The following is a 14,208-nucleotide window of genomic DNA, read 5'->3' as shown; positions in this document are numbered from 1 at the left end:
GTGAAACGACTATCACGATCTGACACAATTGTTAACGGAACACCGTGAAGCCTCACAATTTCCTTTACGTAAGAATTCGCAAGCTTTTCCATAGACCATTTCTCCTTGGCTGCTATGAAATGCGCACTCTTAGTGAATCGATCAACGACCACCCAAATCATGTCGTGACCATTCTTTGTTCTGGGCAGTTTAGTGACAAAATCCATGGCAATGTCTTCCCACTTACCCATAGGCACAGGTAAAGGTTCTAAACTCCCGTACGGTTTCTGATGTTGTGTCTTGACTCTCGCACAAGTCACACACTCGACCACATACTTTGCAACATCAAGCTTCATCGTCGGCCACCAGTAGTAGGGTTTCAGGTCCCTATACATTTTAGTGCTACCGGGATGAATCGAATACATGGTCTTGTGAGCTTCTTCCATCAGAAGATCTCTAATTCCTCCTGACTTAGGTACCCAAATACGATCTTGGAATACCTTCAGTCCATGACCGTTTGTACCAAACACCAACGTTTTACCCAAACGTTCCTCCTTTCGGTCATTTTTCTCAGAAGCTTCCTCTTGAGCTTTCTTTATACTTTCCACAATGGTCGAGACAACTTCAATTCTCAACGCTCTTGGCCTTTTACTTTCAAGATTGACTTTCCGACTGAGAGCATCAGCAACAATATTAGCCTTACCGGGGTGGTAAAGTATCTCGCAGTCGTAGTCCTTGAGTAATTCCAGCCAGCGTCGTTGCCTCATATTCAATTCCTTCTGATTAAAGAGATATTGTAGACTCTTATGATCAGTGAAAAGTTTGCACTTAGTGCCATAGAGGTAATGCCTCCATATCTTCAGAGCGAAAACTACTGCTGCCAACTCCAAATCATGAGTCGGGTAGTTCTTTTCATGCTCTTTCAGTTGTCGAGATGCATATGCTATCACCTTTTCTCTTTGGGTTAAAACACAACCCAATCCAACCCCAGACGCATCGCTATAAACAGCGAAGTCTTCAACTCCATCGGGTAGAGAAAGTATCGGTGCCTCGCATAGTTTCTTCTTTAGCTTCTCGAATGCTTCTTTATGCTTCTCACTCCAAGCATAAGCAGCTCCTTTGTGGATCAAAGCTGTCAATGGAGTAGCAATTGAAGAAAAGCCTTGGATAAACCTTCGGTAATATCCAGCTAATCCTAAAAAGCTTCGAATCTCCGTGGGACTTTTCGGTTGTTCCCACTTCATTACAGCTTCAATCTTTGCTGGATCAACCATTATCCCTTCCTGGTTGACCACGTGACCCAAGAATTGGACTTCACGAATCCAAAAATCACATTTGGAGAACTTAGCATATAGCTTCTCCTTCTTCAAAACTTCTAACACTTCTCGCAAGTGTCTGCCATGCTCCTCCTGGCTTTTTGAGTAAATCAGAATGTCGTCGATGAACACTATCACGGATTTATCAAGGAACGGATTACAAACCCTATTCATTAAATCCATGAATGCTGCCGGAGCATTGGTTAGTCCAAACGACAAAACCAAGAACTCGTAGTGTCCATATCTAGTTCTGAACGCAGTCTTCTCTATATCCTGCTCTCTTACTTTCAGCTGATGATATCCTGACCTAAGATCGATCTTCGAGAAATAGCTCGAACCTTGCAATTGATCAAATAGGTCATCAATCCTTGGCAACAGATATCTATTCTTTATTGTTGCCTTGTTCAGCTCTCTGTAATCAATGCACATTCTCAGACTTCCATCTTTCTTCTTCACGAATAACACCGGAGCTCCCCAGGGCGATGAACTAGGTCTAATGAAACCTTTGTCCAACAACTCTTGAAGTTGCATCATCAGCTCCTTCATCTCCGTTGGTGCTAATCGATAAGGTGCTTTTGCTATTGGCGTGGTTCCTGGTAACAAGTCAATACGGAATTCCACTTGCCGATCAGGTGGTAATCCAGGAAGATCTTCGGGAAATACTTCTGGATAATCACACACCACAGGAATACTCTGCATCACCTTCTTCTCCTTCTTAGCATCAATCACGAATGCTAAATATGATGTACATCCCTTGGTCAAACACTTTCTGGCTTTCATTAGGGAAATGATTCCAGAATTCACTCGGCGTTTGTCCCCATACACCATAAATGATTCCTTCCCAGGCGGGTTTATTTTAACAATCTTCTTTTTGCATAAAATTTCGGCATCATTGGCGCTGAGCCAATCCATTCCCAACACGATGTCAAAACCATTAAGTTCGATAGGCAATAATTCCTCGTGGAACTTATTCCCATTCAAGTCGATTAAGATGTTTTTCATACGATGGCTAACAGGTACAAACTTGCCACTAGCAACTTCGACTAATAAAGCATTATCTAGTCTATCAACAGGCAAAGCTAGTTTTCTACCAAATTCATGCGATATAAAGGAGTAGTTGGCTCCAGAATCAAATAAAATTTGGGCAGGCAAATTGTTAACGAGAAAGGTACTTGAAGCGACATCAGCTTCATCCTTAGCAGCTTCCAGTGTCATCTGGAATGCTCTCGCCTTCGGCTTTGGTGGAATGTTGGGCTTAGCTGCCTCCTTCTTCTTCGGACAGTCTTTCAAAATATGCCCCTCTTCATTACAACCAAAACACATCCTTTTGTTGTTCGGACATTCATTGGCAAAATGTCCAACCTTTCCACACTTGTAGCAAGTTACATCCTCGCTACATTTCCCAAAATGCTTTTTCTTACACTTTTCACACCACTTCGCTTCCCCTCCTTTACCCCCACCAAACCTTTTCGAATCAGATTTCAAAAATTTGCTTTTCTTACCGGAACCAGATGTTCCCTCAAACTTCCTCTTCTCACCAACCTCAACCTTGTTGGTGGTTCTCCCCTTTATCATGTTCTCAACAGACTTGGCAGCCCAGATAGCTGCCTCTAAAGTATGTGCCTGACGTACTGGCACCTCATACTCCCATGGGAGTCCCTTCGCATACCGGTCCACCTTCGTCAGCTCGTCTGGAACGATACGCAAGGAAAACTCCATCTTATCGGTGAAGTTATTGGTGTATTCATCAACTGACATACTGCCCTTAGTCAATGTCAGGAACTTGTTCTCCAACTCCAACAGATTTTGAGCCAAGCAGAACTTGCGCTTAAACTGCACCAAGAACTCTGCCCATGACAATTGCAGTGGCTCATTAGGGCTCAAAGTCTTCCCTAGAGTGTTCCACCAATGAATGGCTCCACCTCGGAATTGACGCACGGCATAGATGGTTTGCAACTTACCTCTGTAGCCACACGTCATGAAGGCTAGCTCCATTTCGGAGATCCAATCCATAACCCCAATCGGATCCTCCTTTCCATTGAAGGTTGATGGTTTGCAAGTCAAAAAGTCCTTGTACTTGCATCCCATTCCATCATTCCTTCCATCGCGGTTATCTTGCCTAACTATCGGTGGGTTGGCTTGACCAACTGATCCACTGAAGTTTCCACCTTCCGAGTGCCCTTCATTTAATTCAGGCTCTTCCACACGAATCGACAGTTCTTCACGATTTTGTTGAAGCAACCGTCTAGTTTCCTCCATCTGACAATCCAACATCGTCTGAATCATCAATTGCACACCAGCCATGGTTATTGGCTCAGGTGCTGCTGCTACAACAGGTCTTTGTTCAATCACTGGTGGTTGATTCCTATTTTCATCAGCATTTCCAACTCCACTTCTTGTTCTCACCATTTTGATCTACACACGGAATAAGGTGAAATTAGATCCTTATTCACGATAGATATTCAAATCATCCTTATCACTCCGAAACGTTTACATGCTAGTTCTAATATCGTAGACGTACACTTAGAATCCTACACACATAAGGTTTCTAGATCCGGTCGGCAACAGACCATAGATCCGAACAAATAATATCATATATGGCAACATATAACATTTAGCACATAAAGCATTTTAGGCAACTTTCCTAAAATAAACTAGTGCTTGTGTCTTAAAACATAACAGACACATCTCAAAATTCCACTTAGCATTCTAAGTTTAAGTCTAGAAATCCTACAAATTCCTAGTTCGCTTAAACTAATGCTCTGATACCAACTGTGACATCCCCAAAATCTCGGCCAGAAAAGACCGATTTCATTTATGCTTTTTAAAATAATTTTCAGAGTAAATCCTTTTAATTTTAAAAGAGATGCGGAATTTGTTCCCAAAAACAAAACATGATAAAATAGATATTTATCAAAACGTTTCATAAAGAAATATGATTTCATTTCATAATCAAAAGTCGGGATGTCATGTTCCGATACAGATCATAAAGCATAAACGATAGCATTACAAGTCTTTCAACAAATATATACATATACAGACTTGTAAACAAAACAACTTGATGTTCGCCCATCTTAAGCTCTTGCGCCACTTCCTGTAAAATAAATCAACTGAGTGGGTCAGGCTTGGGAGCCTGGTGAGCAGGTAGGGTTTTCAACCCACAATAAATAATTTAATTAATTATTATCAACCAACAATAACCCAGTTACCCATTCCCGTTATTCTCACTTTATGTCCCTAAACTAACTAACACAAGGGACCTAGTCTAAGAATATTTCATCGGGGCGACTACACATGCTTTGGGGGTTCCTCAGCAATATAAGTCAAATAAGGCAACCATGGGGGGGATGGAATACAGCGAATGAACACCCAAGTTCATTAACACCTACAGGTTATGAGCCTGCTAGCGTTCCACTGGACTATCAAGAAAAGTCCGTGGTCGTCATCTAAATTCCGCTAGATGACTGGATCAAAACAACATCGAGGCCTCTCATCTGTTTATTACACACCAACTATCTACCCATATTCTACCCAACATATTAGTAGATAAAATATACATTTTTATACGTAGTTTCAAAACCTGTATAGCATGCTCAATCAAAACATTTTTCACATAACAGATGAGGCATACACACATAACACGTATTTCATAGAGAATACTTCAGATCTATAAGATAGAAGAGAGTGAATATACTCACACGTATAACAACCACATATATACACATAACACGTATTTTATAGGAAATACTTCATAATATTGTGTTGGAATGAAAGTAACTACACACTCACCTGATCAGAAGATGATCGGGCAGCACTACGGCTTGCAGAAGTAGTAATCCTCCGCAGATCTGGAAGATCTCTACGAAAATCGAACTTCTCGCGAGCAGAGCTTCGGCTCGGAAACCGCACTTCTCGGGATCTTTGGGATCTCGGGACTCGCTTCGGGACTCGGGAATATTACCGGGGCTTCGGGATGGAATCGGCACGCAAATCGAGGCAAAAGATGAGAGAAAATGAAGAATTTGTAAAAGAAAACTCGGCTGCTTCGGACCTCCTTTTATAGTTGCTGAACCCTCGCAAGTACGCGGGGCGTACGCCTTGGTGGTCGTCAGCGCTTACGTCATCGGTCCATCTCCGTCATTGCATACGACTCGCTACTCCGTAGAACTCGAGTGCCCTATGCTGTACGCGGGGCGTACAGCAATACGCGCTGCGTACTTCGGATAGACCGCCTCTCCTCTCTTCGGATAATATCGGAGTAAAATAAAAATAAATATAAAATATTTATTAAAACTTCAAAAATTCATATCTCCTTCATACGAACTCCGTTTTCGACGTTCTTTATATCCACGCGAAGGTGAGACTACGCTCTACAACTTTCGTTTAGACTCCGTCGGCTAATTTTGACTTTTATTTTTATTATTTATTTTTAGAAGGCCGGGACAGAAAAACTTCGTTATAAATTCATAACTTCTTCGTCTGACGTCCGTTCTCGCCTAACTTTTCATTGCTTCGCTACTAACAACAAGATCTTCGATTCTCATTTAGATTGTTTCAGCTAAAAACCGCTCGATCTCAAATCGAGTATTCGGGCTGCATACTGCCACGTCGAAACTTCAGAAAATCATAACTTCCTCATACGAAGTCAGATTTGGGCGTTCCTTTTATGCACGCTCTCGGTTTAACGAAATCTACGACTTTCTTTTAGATCGCTAAGGCTAAATATCGCTCTATCTTAAATTCATATTTTATGTCACTCAGCGTCGTACCGGTTCTGTCGCGAAACTTTGACAGGTCATAACTTCTTCGTTATAACTCGGATTTTGGCATTCCTTATATCTCCGAAATCCTTGTTTCGACCACTACAACTTTATGCAAAGATATCGGGCGTATCTCACACTTTAATTTTGATGCTTATTTCATTCTTAATTCATTAAATTATAAAAATCAAGAAAATAAACACATAAATCACATAATTCACATAATTCACAAATAATACATCCTTATTATTTCAAGTTGAGTTACAAAGGTTAACCTAGACTATTACATTGCTAAAAATGGCAAGCCCAGGAACACAGGCGTTACAATAGGATACATATATGCTAGTAGATTCCGACAGCTAATAGGATTTGTGCTCTTTGTTGTAAGTCCTATTGCCGTTGGATGTGGGCTTGCTCCGAGGTCACCCAATCTATTATCTACCCAAATCTATATATATTTATACTTAGTATACATTAAGTCATCATAAGGGTACCAGGTATGGATCAGGTCATAGGACACAAATTCAACGCACATTTATTCTAGTTCAAAACTTACTTTTCAAAGTCAGTACTTTTGGTATACAAAACTAGCGATTTCCCAGTTAAGGCCTTAATCCATTTTATTAAGCCAGCACAGTTTTAAAGACTTTAAGTGAATTAACTCTAGAACACCTTAGTTTATACACCATGGTTATATATAAAACTAATATCCAATAGATAGTTAAATGTGTGTCTTCCCCCGACGTCCTGTTCGCGTTGGATGTGGGCTAAGGGTAGATTCCCCCAATTAACTATCTACCCGATATCAGATTATATATAACAGTATAAACGAAGCTATTATAAAAGTAATCACCATAGTCAGTATTTTAATATAAGAAAAATAAGTTTTCTTAAAATAACTCTCCATTAGATTTAAGGGAACCATTACAAATAACTCCATGAGTAACAAGTGAATACACCAAGGTTATATATGTCAACGATATAACAACCATTGGAATGTGTGCTATCCGCCTAACTTGCTGTTCCCCGTTGGGTTGTGAGTTTAGGACAGATGCGCACAATTGATTGTTTATTTACTCTATGTATATATAACTTGTAACCACTTAGTATGCATAGAAAGGCTTGTAGTGTCATTTTACATAACTTCCATTAAAGTAGGAAATATAGGATTTTCTAGAGGAATAGGCGAACTTTTCAAAACAAAACTTACAACTTACATCACTTTTACATATACATTTTCCACATTTTACAGCTTAATCACATCACTAAAATCTTATGAACTCACCAGCTTAATTGCTGATCAACTCTTTCAAATAACTTGTATTCTTAGGAGACTATTAGACATGTGCTCATGTTGGGATTCAGAAGATGGAGCATTACAGCTTTAAGTCCTATTTTGTTATTTGTTTATGACTTCTATGTTTTGTGAACACACGCATTGTAAACACTTTCTTTCTAAATGAAATGGTTATTCATTACTTGCTTATCATATACATATCTCGTGATACTTGACATGACGTCCTCCACCCCCGAACGTTTCCGCCGTTCCGGTTTTGGGGGTGTGACAGATTGGTATCAGAGCATTGTTTATAGTGAACTAAGTAAATCAACCGATAAAAGATATACGTCTATAAATACAATGGGGCTTAAGTGCTGTGGATAATGGTATATTTTAGAGTATAGCTTCAAGTTATAAAAATATACCTACTTGCTCATACATGTACATAATAGAACTAGGATCAGGAGGAGAATAGAACTAAAAGTGTTTAAAGGTTGGACAGTGTCGTCAACCTAAACAGTTATGTAATCATAGGTAGGATCAATATAGACTGATCAACTATATTCGTTCGAGATGTGACAGACGTGTGTTTGGGAATGATGTGGTGTTGCAACAGGGTTAAAGAACGCCAAAACAAGTACATTTAGAGTTAGAGTACTATGGGAGTATTCTATGATACGATAACGCGATAACAAGTTTAGAACACACCAAGTACATTACGTTAGAATACTATAGGATTATTTTAGTCCAGATAAATAACTTATGTGATAACTTAAAAGACCCTTGCGGATAGGTCTATAATCTTACGGGGTATATTCATAAAGTTTTATATATAATCAAGATCTTATAGACATAGAATCTGTGACTGACGCTTCACTATCCATTCCTTTTATGGAAGTAGTGTTGAGGTGGGATCAATTATTCGAAGGTCTATTTGATCTTCAATTATATACAATGCAAACTAGTGTACCTATTACGATTATAGGAGAATTCCGTATGGATCACCCCATAAAGTTACCTTAAAGCTCATAGGTTCTTTAGTCACTTCATTCTCACATGACAAGCCTAGATAAACGTAACCACTTCCTCATAGTAGACAACAGAAGAGTTCAGGAGGAACAAGGACAAATTCATGAAAAGATTTCAAGGAAAGATCAGCCAAAGTAACCAAAATGTCTTATGCATCACACTAATAAATATTAATTAGGTTAATTTATCGATCAAGTGGAAACACTGCTCACATTACATGTGTTAGTATTATTTTCTTACATGCAGCTGGTAACAGTTATTCAGGAAACAGATATTCAATCGAGGATAGTTATTTCAAATTCATAGAGTTTATTTGGTATAGACTCATTTGTGAATTGTTCCTAGAACCCTGTGGAAGTCAGGACCCAATACATCTAGAACTAGGATAACCTTGTCTTTTCAGCTTTCATCTTGTGTCCGTTGTTGTAGACTTATTTTGTCTTATCTTTGTTTTCTTTTAGAAAAGATGCCTCCTCGCAGATCACCCAGACACGCTACTCTGATAACTCCCATACCTTCCCCACAAATCGATGCAGCAACTCTGAACGCTGCAGTGGTCGCGGCTGTGGCATCAACCATGGCACAATATCACCCCATCAGTACAGGTGGAGGTGAAACACCTACCGATTCTACTCAAGGTGAGGTCCCTGTACGCCAGGGAGAGTTCTCCTACAAGGACTTCACCAGATGCCAACCATTGTCCTTTAAAGGGACTGAAGGAGTCATTGCTCTCATGCAATGGTTCGAGAAAACAGAGTCGGTTTTCGAAATCTGATTATGCCCAGAAGGAAGGAAAGTGAAGTTTGTTGCCTGCACCTTTTCTGGCAAGGCCCTAACATGGTTGAACAGTCATGTTAACTCACTAACCCTATCAGTGGCAAACTCAATAGGTTGGGAAAACCTAAAAGAGTTAATGCGGGAAGAATATTGCCCGTTAGGCGATATTCAAAAACTGGAACAAGAGCTGTGGGATCTCACTAAGGTGGGCTCAAACATAGTGACCTACACGGACAGGTTCATCGAACTAGCAGCTCTATGTCCCGAGATGATTACCTCGGAGAGCAAGAAGATAGAAAGGTACATTTGGGGTCTGACTGCCCCGACCCAAGGAAACGTGCTGTCTTCTAACCCAGCCACGTTCGCTAGTGCTAAACGCTTGGCTCAGCGACTCATCGATCATGGAGTCTGCCACAGCGTAAAAGTCCCTATTCCTGAGTCATCAAGGGAAGAGGACTATAATCAGGAGTCGAAGAACAAGATAAAGAAGAAGAGAACGACATAAGACACCCCACAAGAGCAACAAGCGAGTACTATGTACACCACAACGAAGCCTACTGCTTCAGCACCTTCTAGTCGTTATGCGGGAAAGCTTCCAAAGTGTGGAAAGTGAAACTTTCACCACACTGGAGTGTGCCGAGAAATGCAGTGTCTAAACTACCATAGAAAAGGACACACAGTCCGTTACTGCAGGGCACCGACTCAGATGATCTCCCAAGTCCTCGGAACTGAAGAAAGCCAAGCCAGCTATGGTTGTGGTGATACTGGACACAGTCAGAAGGACTACCCGATAATCAGGATCTGAGGAGCGGATGGACGCATTCTAATGATCACCGCAAGAGAATCTACCCGGAGTCATCAAGGAGTAGTGGTACGTTTTCAAAATGGTAATTACTTTTAAAATTAATTTATATTCATATAAGATTAAAATTTAGGGATAACACTTAAAAGTAACAATAACAACTCACATGTTGAAATAAGTCGTAATATTCAGGAGAACTAAAAGATCCCTTAGAGAAGCTATTATGGCTCACCATATACATTAGGCTTGTGCGCAACTGAGAGGTTGCAGACTTAGAGTGAGTAACTCCGCTTAGGTCTCTTTCCTTAATTGGTTGAGGATTTGAGGTAGAGATGCTCAGTCGACTGCCTGGCTCATCTTAAGTATTCGCAACTTGTATATGACGAGCGATGGTAGTGGGACCATCAGGGATCATGGTATAAAAGTATCCCTTCAGTAAGTAAAGCACTTTTATTTGTATGTATGCGCACATAGCGGTATGATACATAGGATTGCTAATTTCAATATAGAAAACAAAAAACTCGAGAACAATTACAGGGAGTACATTGTTGGACATACTAGGAGTACAGTACAAATCATACCAGGCATACATCGTCGTATATCAGACGTTTCTTTCATTTGACCAAAACTTTGTTCAGTATAAAGTCCGTTGTTTTCTTTCGTCATGAGTTGGCGTGGTCCTCACCATACTGAGTTCATATGTTTCTATCGCCTCGATCGGCAAGTTCTCAAAACTTTCGTCATTCATATCAAAGGTCCGACCTAAACCTAGATTTTACCTTTCGCATTCTAAACCCTCGAAGTACTTGTGCAAAGAGTACTTTGTCCTCCGAAGCCTTATCGTCAGACGTCCGCAGATCGTCACAACATGCCACTCGTCCAGCAGACCAAGTTCTAGCATAGAGGCTAAGGACGAATACAACCCGCCTATTATTATTTAGTGTATATGCGAGGGTGGTATATGAGTATGATTACACATATCTAGTATGTGTGTTTCCGCCCTATCTTCTGTTCTCCGTTGAGTTGTGGACCTAAGGCGGAGTCGCACATCCGACATTCCTACTAATCCTCATTATATACGGCTTGTATACACGAGTTAATGATAGATGGACCAAGTATGAATCCTATCAAGAACACTAGGGCAAGTTGCCAGGTCTACAAGTGAGTATTCTGCAAATCAGAAGAGCGCAACCCCAGTAGTAATACTAAGAGGACTAATTTCGGGACGAAATTGATTCTAACCGGGGGATGATGTGACAACCCAAAACTTTCCATTATGTACAACCATCCACTTCAATAGAATTCAAAATTGTTTCTACTAACTTTCAAGCTTGTTGGAGTAAGTTTGAGTTCTTTAAAGATTAGTGCTTCCAGAGGATATCTGGAGAGAGGATACACTAGGGTTTATTACGTAACAATAAGTGTCCAAAACTTCAAGAGTTGGAATTTACAGTCCAAAAATGGTATTTGGACCAAAACCCCCCGAGACTATATAATGAAATCTTAGCCATTTGGAATTAATTTCTTACAATTCCAACTAGAGAAAACCCGATTTCTCTCTCAAGGATCTTCACCCGATCACCCCCTATTCTGAGTACTTCAACCTAGAGTTTATATAAGTGTGTTATATGCCTTAATAACATGAAAAATCAAGCCAAAACACCAAGGAAATGGTGTTCACGACCCAAGATCTTCTTGGACCGTAAACACTAAATCTAGGGCCAAAGGAGATTTAGGTTACTGATGGGTTAGTGCAAGTTTTACCTTCCTTTGTTGAATCACATGTGATTCCAACACTTGGTCAAGGTGTTTCCTAGTCCCGGAAGGTGTTTCCTTTCATATAGTTGTTATAAACACTATATTCATGTCAGTATGTGTCCTTGTATGTCATTTAGGACTTATTGTGTCTCGGGACTTCATTCGTGGAACTTCTCATCCTTACATGCATACCCATTTGAATCACCCACATCAGGTGAGTTCATACCCCGTAACGAATCTTTTAACTATTTGAACTATTTTAAGGGGGAGGGGGTAATACATGTTGAACATAATGATAATTGTGTAAATGTTTGTTATTAAACATCTTTCAAAATGTTACTTATGTTAATTAAGTTTTCAAAACTCGTTTAAAGTTATGTTACTTGATAGTTATACAAAACTCTGTTTTTAAAGTAAAAGCATAACTTAGTAGAGAAATGAGTCTTTTCAGGAACAGTCCAAGTAGAGCATTAGTAAACTATTATAGGTATAGTTTATGAGAATGCTATTCATTACTTCTAGTACAATGAAGCACACAAAGAAACGATATCAGAACAGAACGAACAGTGAAGAGAATAAAACATTACCAGAACAAAACATAACAAATTAAGTTGCTATAGCATGAGAACACACAGACGGGATCTAATTATGCCAATGAATCACTAACACATTAGTGATAGTTATATTGGGTATACATGATCATATAACTCTAATGTGAATTACACGGGTTGCATGGATTTGCTGGGGTCACGTTGGGTTCCCTTAATCTCCTTTCATTGAGAGCATTTAGTAGGGGTTCTACCTTTCACATTATGACCGTAATAAGACAAATATGTTTTTAGGTTTTTAGTACATCCGCATGTCATTATAAATGAAATTTGTGTACTTACTTTTCCCATTACTTTCATAAAGTGACGATACCACTTGAAAGTTGTTCTATTTTCTAGTCTAGATAGTTATAAACTAGGGAGAATATACTTTACATTTGACAAAGGAACAATCAGGTTTAACTCAGAATAGAAGATGCCTTGGTAGAAGGCTACGATTAAAGGTTAGGATCATGATGCTAACTTTATGATTCCTTAATGTATACGCTATATGATACATATATGCTAGTAGATTCCAACAGCTAATAGGATGTGTGCTCTTTGCTGTAAGTCCTGTTCCCGTTGGATGTGGGCTTGCACCAAGGTGACCCAATCTATTATCTACCCAAATCTATATATATTTATACTTAGTATACATTAAGTCATCATAAGGGTACCAGGTATGGATCAGGTCATAGGAGGCAAAGTCAACGCATATTTATTCTAGTACAAAACTTACTTTTCAACGTTAGTACTTTTGGTATACAAAACTAGCGATTTCCCAGTTAGGGCGTAATCCATTTTATCAAGCCAGCACAGTCTTGAAGACTTTAAGTGAATTAACACTATAACACCTTAGTTTATACACCATGGTTATATATAAAACTAATATCCAATAGATAGTTAAATGTGTGTCTTCCCCTGACGTTCTGTTCTTGTTGGATGTGGGCTAAGGGCGGATTACCCCAATTAACTATCTACCCGATATCAGATTATATATAGCAGTATAAACAAAGCTATTATAAAAGTAATCATCGTAGTCAGTATTTTAATATAATAAAAATAGGTTTTCTTAAAAGAACTCTCCATTAGATAGAAAGGAACCATTACACCAAGGTTATATATGACAACGATATAACAACCAATGGAATGTGTGCTATCCGCCTTACTTGCTATTCCCCGTTGGGTTGTGAGTTTAGGACAGATGCACACAATCGATTCTTTATTTACTCTATGTATATATAACTTGTAACCACTTAGTACGCATAGAAAGTCTTGTAGTGTCACTTTACTTAACTTCCATTAAAGTAGGAAATATAGGATTTTCTAGAGGAACAGGCGAACTTTTCAAAACAGAACTTACAACTTACATCACTTTTACATTTACGTTTTCCACATTTTATAGCTTACTCACATCACTAAAATCTTATGAACTCACCAGCTTAATTACTAGTCGAGTCTTTCAAATAATTTGTTTATGACTTCTATGTTTTTTGAACACACACATTGTAAACAATTTCTTTCTAAATGAAATGGTTCTACATTACTTGCTTACCATATACATATCTTGTGATACTTGACATGACGTCCTCCACCCCCAAACGTTTCTGTCGTTCCGGTTTTGGGGGTGTGACACTTATGACTAGTTTTCAACTTACTTTTCGTCCCATACAATTAATTTCTCCATAAATTCAAGGCATATACTACAATTGCAAGCTACGAATCATGAGTTGGATAGTTCATGTCATATGTTTTAATTTCTGTGATGCATAAGATTGACTATATCTCTTTGCCTGAGTATACACTGGTGGGTTAAGATATGTTGTGACATGTCCAAAGAAATATAAAGATATCCAGATGTAGGCTACTTATATTTCTCCTGATTACATGCATATGTTAGTATGAATATGTTGATATGTAA

This window comes from Lactuca saligna, chromosome 3, assembly GCF_052625555.1.
Source record: "Lactuca saligna cultivar CGN05327 chromosome 3, ASM5262555v1, whole genome shotgun sequence".
Taxonomy (NCBI): Eukaryota; Viridiplantae; Streptophyta; class Magnoliopsida; order Asterales; family Asteraceae; genus Lactuca; species Lactuca saligna.
The sequence above is the reverse complement of the archived record's forward strand: the minus strand, read 5'-3'. Positions refer to the sequence as shown.